This window comes from Dipodomys ordii, unplaced genomic scaffold, assembly GCF_000151885.1.
Source record: "Dipodomys ordii isolate 6190 unplaced genomic scaffold, Dord_2.0 Scaffold72, whole genome shotgun sequence".
In the NCBI taxonomy this organism is placed as follows: Eukaryota; Metazoa; Chordata; class Mammalia; order Rodentia; family Heteromyidae; genus Dipodomys; species Dipodomys ordii.
Window position 1 is genome coordinate 3,120,814 of NW_012267288.1, and position 7,798 is coordinate 3,128,611.

Below are 7,798 nucleotides of genomic sequence, written 5' to 3' on the forward strand. Positions count from 1 at the left end.
TGTCCCTCCCCCACAGTATAACCCCTGCTTTCACTATATTTGATGTCAGTATAACTTGTGGAGGAGATGGGGAAAAACCAGTTGTTTAAGGATACAGGTGTACCTCTTGCAACAATGAGAAGTACAAGTTGTCATGTCCAAAACGAGCTTTACAACGTCGGTGCGGGGGAGGGGGGGAATGGAAGGGGGGAAGGAGTAGTATTGGGATTGGGATTGGGAGGGGGGAGGCTGGGAAGGGATGTGAAGGGTAAACCAAAGGAGGAGTCTGCAATGCTTGGTAAGAAATGTACGCATTATCCTGCCCATGTAATTGTAACCCCTCTGTACAGTATGTTCACAAATAAAATAAAGTTAAATTAAAAAAAAGAAAAAGAGAACAAAACAGATTACAAACAAGAATGCAATGCAGGTAAATACAGCATCTTGGTAATGAATATAGAAACAAGAATTTGATAAAATGGTATTATCAGAAGGCTGAGAAAAAAATTGACAGGTAACTTACAATTCTATACCCAGCCATTATATCATTATAGTGAGGCCTAAAAAAAGAATAATTCATCCTGCTTAGGCACAGTGGGAGATATATTGCTGAAAGAAATAAAATTAGTAGGTAAAAAAAAATCTCCAATCTCACTGCAACACTATAGTAGTAAAAAACTAGAAAGAACACAAGGCCACAGACTGAAAGAGGAGTTAAAGAAAACATTGTACAATGGAATATTATTAACCCATAAAATAGTAAGTATCATTCATAAGGACATGGATGAAAATGATAAGCATTACTCAATTGAAATAAGCCAAACACAGAAAAATGAATGACTTGTAGAACCTTAAAACAGTTGATCCTAGAGATGTTCAGAGTTGAATAGTGATTAAAAGAGCCTGAGAAGAACAATGAGGAGAAAGGTTTAGAGAAAAGTTGGCCAATGAGTACAAGCAGCTAAATTGAAAAAACAATTCCTGTTGCATAGCAGGGTAATTATAATATGTTCTGTATTTCTGAATAAATGACAAGGAAAGATAATTTACCATCAAATAAGGTATTCATACTTGGAAAGACAGATAAGCCTGCCCTTATTTGAATATTATAAAATATATACATGCACCAAAATGTCACTTGCATCTCATGATAGGCACCTAAATTTTTATGCAGTAGAAACATAAAAAATTAGAAAAGAAAATAATATGAGTTTTATTATATCATCTAAGCCTCAATTTGGTCATCTATTCTATTACTCTCATCACAGGAACATAGTAAGATTTAAATGATGGCACAAGAACAATGTTACATAACTAGCCATTCATATATTAAAAATATTTAGAAAAAAGTCCAATTCAAACATTGAATAGAAATGGAGAAAAATAAAAATAATGCAGTCACACACACACACACACACACACACACACATATATGAAATGACTTCATTTTGCAAGGATATAAAACCTTTTACATTTTGTTAGGAATCAATTTTCTTTTTTTTAATTTTATTTTTATTATTTTTTATTGTGAAAATACTGTACAGAGGGGTTACAATTCCATGGTCAAGATAGTGAGTACATTTCTTATCAAGCATTGTAGCTTCCTCCTTTGTTTACCCTTCCCCGCCCCTCACCGAATCCTCCCCCCAGCCCACGTTGTAAAGTTCATTTTCGACATGACAATTTGTACTTCTCATTGTTGCAACAGGTCCACCTGTATCCTTATTTAACTGACTTGTTTTTCCCCTTCCCCTCCACAAATTATATCAACATCAAATACAGTGAAAGCAGGGGTTATACTGTGGGGGAGGGACATACAAAGCAACAAAGAAATAATCTTATAATTGCGTTAGAAACAAATGTGTGAAAGAAAAAGCATTTAAAATACATATCTTAGGGTTCATGTTCCTAACATCACCTTATTTGACCTTTTCTGCTTGACTCATACATATACTAGATATTGCAAATAAGGGAAATCATGGGATCTATGTTTCTTTGGGATTGGCTTACTTCACTTAATATAATTTTTTCCAAGTCTTTCCATTTCCTAACAAATGGGGCAATGTCATTCTTTCTGATGGAGGCATAGAATTCCATTGTGTATATATACCACATTTTCTTGATCCATTCATCTACTGAGGGGCATCTGGGTTGGTTCCATATCTTAGCTATGGTAAATAAGGCTGCAATAAATGTAGTTGTGCTGGTAGCTTTAGTGTGGTCTTGTTTGTAAACATTTGGGTAAATGCCCAAAAGTGGGACTTCTGGGTCATAGGGGAGCTCTATGTGGAGTCTTTTGAGGAACCTCCATACTGCTTTCCAAAGTGGTTGAACAAGTTTACACTCCCACCAACAACGTAGTAAGGTTCCCTTCTGTCCACATCCCCTCCAGCATCTGTTGTTATTAGAGTTCTTGATTTTTGCCATTCTAACTGGGGTGAGGTCAATTTTCAAAAACAGATCATCAACTCGTTTTTGAAATTTTCACTTTCTGTTATTTAATGAAATGATTTACTTTAATCAAATCTTAATTTTTTTATTGTGAAAATATCGTACAGAGGGGTTACAATTACATGGGCAAGGTAATGAGTACATTTGTTATCAAGCATTGTTGCCTCCTCCTTTGTTTCCCTAAATTTTTTAAACTTACATTGATTTCAAAAATTTATCTATATGTATGTGGGATTATGTCATTTTAAATGGAGTATATTACCTTCAGTGTGGAGTTTATATTTTCTAGGTTCACTAAGAACTTGGCATTTTGATTTAAGATAAATTTGATTTAAAATATTTCTCGTAATTTCTTGAGCTTCTCATACATTAAAATCAAACTGTCTTTCAGAATCGTGTTTGTTTATTCTTAGGACATATGAAAGAATGTCTTTTCCACAGTGTAGATTAGATCACATAAGGAATGGTCATCTGTAGTCCCAGCTACACAGTAGGTAGGAAGATTATAGAAAGATTATAGTCCAAGGCTTGATCACTGCTAAAGTGTGAGACTCTAGCTAATAACTAAAGCAAACAAGGGTTTGGAGTCATGGTCCAATGGTAGAGCCTGCCTGGCAAGTTTAAAACCCTGAATTCAAACCCCAGTACTGCCACACAAACAAAGAAAAAAAAATGAAGTATTAACTATTTTGATCAACATGGAGGACCATGAGAAACAGCTATAATAAAGTTTCAGTAGGACCATCAAGTCTGGAATCACTTTGAGTTCAATTATCATGAAGCACTTGTTAATCAATGAAACAAATATTTCAGGTTTGTATTTTCAACTGAAAACTATTCTTTTGAAAGATTGGTGTGATACTGGTTCGTCATTTTCTACTTACACCCCATTGTTTCAAATTCTGTCTTTTCACCATGGAAACTTACAAGAAACAACCATGAAGTAACATTTGCCATTTGAAAAATCTGATTAAACCAAAGGTATTCACTATTGAAATCCACTCTAGTCACCCATTCTATCTCGTTTACTTTCTCTTAGATGAAATATTACTATCTTTTTCTCAAAGGAACGCAAACCATTATCCATTGGAAAACAGTCATACTTTAGAATGTTAAAAATTACAGGGGGGTTATAAAACACAAAAGTAAGTATTAGTCTTGGACTAGATTTCAAAAGTTTGTGGAATACATGTTCTAAAGATATCTTAGGGCTCTTGACTAGATTAAAGTAAGATGTTGAAACAGGGAAAGGAAGAACTGTTTTGTAACTTGTACTTGCTGTATAAACTTAGCCACAATTACCATATCCATTTAACATGATAATTTAATAAAAATATTAAGGATAGCAGAGACAAGAATATGATATATTTTAAAGATTAATCATAGATTTTTAGTAAAAGAATACATTGGATAGATAATGTACACCATTTGGAAAGACAGTAAGTAAGGCAAAGTATATGTGGGTGAAAATTGAATCCTGTCTTACTAACTCTAACAGTGGGTGAGGCTTGAAGCTATCATCTGCAAATGGACATAATTGCATCTATTCTGTAATATTCATATGATGGTTAACTAGAATTCTAGTACAGTTTTCAATACAGTAATAGTAGAGACTATAGTAGGCATTTAATTTAATTTAATAATTTAACTTAATTTAATATAGCTTCTATTATCCTTCATATCAGCCAGTAGACAGCATCCAAACCAGTAATTCTATTTTAATTTACTTTCCTTGCTTTGTGGATTATTACTTCATCATAAGGGAAATTTACTTGTAAATCAATGTTTTCATTTCCGCAAAGTTGAATAGTATGTCACAGTCACTTATAAGTAATAAAAATTTTATTTATTCAACAAACATTTGTCAAATATCTTGTTGCTGTGTGACGGTAAGCATCAAAATAAGAACACTTTTATTTCAAATAGCTTTTATTCACAGAGGACTAGAGGAAAATCTAATTCAGTAGAAAACACAAGACAAAAAAGCGTTTTTCATTCATTCTGAAGAAGGGTCATGATATTAACAACATCAACAATAATTTGAGACATGACTGTGTGTTTTCAAATACAGCAGCAACAAAAAAGGAATCAGAGAAAAGGTGAACCCTGTGAGCATGTTCAACAATTGTACAGTTATTGTTTATTGATCCTTTTTATAATCATTCTGCATGTCTGGGAAAATACACTGGAAGCACAACTTTTAGATGTTTGGCAGCATATCTTTTTCTCAGCAGCTTGAGATGACAGATCTTGGTGAATGCTAGCCAAAAAAAATTAGGGTAAAACCACTGGTGCACAGACAACAAACTGATCTTATTACAGAAACAGATATCAGAACACAATAGAAAAGACACATTAATTTTACCATAAACCAGAAATTCCAGATTATTGGCACATACATCAAGAAGCCTGGCCTAGTGTTTAATCACAGAAGTAATAAATATTGGTTTCCTGCTGATTTCCACCTGATTTGAAAATATTAGGAACTTGCTTTCAAATTACACTAACTGCCAGCCCTGTAACTTATGAAATGGCCATTTGTATTTAACAAGTTTGCAATCCTAGCAGCCATTGAAAAAGTAACTTATATCATGTAGTTGTTGTGGAAATAGAGATGGACATTTCTTATCTAGAAAGAGTTTGGTAATCTTACAAGTTAGAGGATCAAAGAAAGATGTTAGAAAAAAGAACTACTAAAATAAAGCCAAAAATTTGCGTACATAAGGAAGCAGAATCCTCCTTACTCAGATGTATAGAATTTTAACTATTTGTTGTTACTTCATTTGCATTCAACTTTATAGATATAAAGACAATAGCCAGATATTGCTGCAATCACTCTATTAATTGTAACAAAATTACATCTCCAAGAAAGGTCAACTATAACAAAGGATAAAAGACATGACTACAATGTCCCAGGAAATATTTGATTAACCATTCTTATTATATTGATGTTGTTGCTTGTTCTTAATGTGCTTAATGCCTAAACAAGTAAATAGAATAAGACTCTTTAATTGAAATGTCTGGAAACATTTTTTATTTCTGAAATATATTGATTTAAAAATTCCCCTTAGTCATTTCTTTGCTTCAAGTGAGTGCTTATGATTGTAGGTTCAACTCACAATAACATCTTGCAAAGCAAACAGAAGAAAAGTATGGGTACAACTGTCTCTACCCAAATACTAGCACTACACAATTGAAGAGATTTTAAAACTATATTTGAAACATGTATTTATCTTAATAAAAGCAAGTGCCAAGCTTCAATTACAGACCCAAACACAAGAACTTTGGGTGTTTTTAAGATAAAAATGATCAAAACATAGTCGAGTGGTACTTGACATAGGAGAGATTAAATGAAGTAAACTAACTTGCAAAAAGTAAGCTCAATGGCAATCTCAAAAAAGAAATTGTGAAGTTTGTTTCTGCCTAGAAAACATAAAGTAGAGATTTGAGATACCATTAAATGTATAGATGTGGCAATTTGGTACTGGAAAACAGGAGAAGCAGAAAGATTGGAAAGAAAACGATCAATTAGAAACATTGGCACAGTACAGTGAATTGCTTAGTGTTCCAATTGAGAACTAAGGAATTTTAAGAAATTGTTACAACTCATTGCCTTATCATTGAGAACAAGTCCAAGCAGCTCTAGATCAATAGTCGAGGGCTGTATAATCTAGCTATATACGGAATATTAACAACAGATTCAGCCTTTGCTTAATATATTACACAAAACCTATAAGAAATATCATAGATTAAAAACAAACTGTAGTTAAATGGGAGGAATCAAGTTCTGTAGTCCTGTGTGTGTTCCATGCTCACTGGATGTTTTTATCCTCTGGTCACATGACAATCATGCACTCCTTATGAAGGATTTAATGATGCAAAGCAAGCTCATAAGAGTTAGGAGTTAAGAGCCATGATTTTCAATGTAAATATACTCAGAGAAAGAAGCCACAGATAAGCACTTTCATATTTCAGTGATAGTGTTGATGAAGGTGATGAGATACTTCAGAATACTTCTATTAAAAGACCATAAATAGTCCATAACACTGCTAGAAACGAGAAAATAATTGTGTCCTAGGGGAACACAAGCAATTTGGTGGTGATCATGGTCATGTTGATGATCAGACAATAAAATGCCTTCACTTCTTAGCATAGATCATCTGTTTTTCATTTCTTGTGAAGGCGAAAATACTCTCTTTTTGGAGATAGCCTAACAACAGGTGTTCTTTTCTCTTTCTCTCTTTCTCTCTGTCTCTGTCTCTCTCTGTTTCTCTCTCTCATTTTCTCAGCATGAAAGTGATTTCATTCCTGAAGCAGGAAAAGAATGCTAAGATTGATACTGCTAGAAATGGCAGTATCAAATTCTGACACAATGGTTATTTCAAACTAAGAATGAATCACTTTTAAGGCAGAAAATTTGCTTGTTTCTTCTGGGGCTATTAGATTTGTCACCACTGAGACAAAATGAGAGTAATTTTAACAGGAAGAATAGGAAAAATGTTTAAATAAATTGTCCTAAATATAAACGCTAGGCTTAAAAAAAACCTAGAAGTTTAAAAGTGCTGATCTAAGAAGAAATTTCTCCCAGGAGACTTTCAATATGATCATTCTATTTTACTTCCATATGGAGTCTGTAAAGACACCCAGTAAATCCACAGGCTTTGCAATTGACCTCTAGAAATAAAACAGGCCTGAACTATTAGGAGAGACCCAGGCCATAATTTCTGAAATCTTTGTGGGAGATGACCCATTTTCAAGGCCACCATGTTTTTTCAGTAAGGGGAGTAAGAGATGGGCATGTGGTTATAGTCAGCACTAAGGGCAAGATTTTTCTTCCTAGGAATGGAAATGCACCTTCTATGTGATGTTTTTCAATAAATGTTTAAATCCATTTTCTCCAAAAGAGGATTTATATCTCTACTACAGATAATATGCATGTATTAAAATATATGAAAATATTTAATCTGAGTATTTTTCTAATTAAGCAATGACAATGGGTCCATTTTGCTCAGTATTAAGTAGAAATGTCTAGGTTTTTTTCCAAGCTCAATATATAACTCAAATTATACTGTGTGAGAAAATTGACTTACTAAGTTTTGGTTTTGTATCTATTATGAAATCACTACTATTATTTACTAGTAGCTTTCTCAAAAATATGATTTTTATTCACCATAGATGAGTTAATCTTCAGATAGGAAGAGAGTTCATGTGATTTTCCTTCAAAGAATAGATCAGATGAAGTACCTAACTGGTAATGTTTAGGGGACCATTTTTTCCCCACTAGCCTCTTACTGGGACCCCTTTGGTACATGCAATAAAGTGTAAATATGAGTTTAGAAGTGTAAATGTGAGTATAGAAAAAAACTAT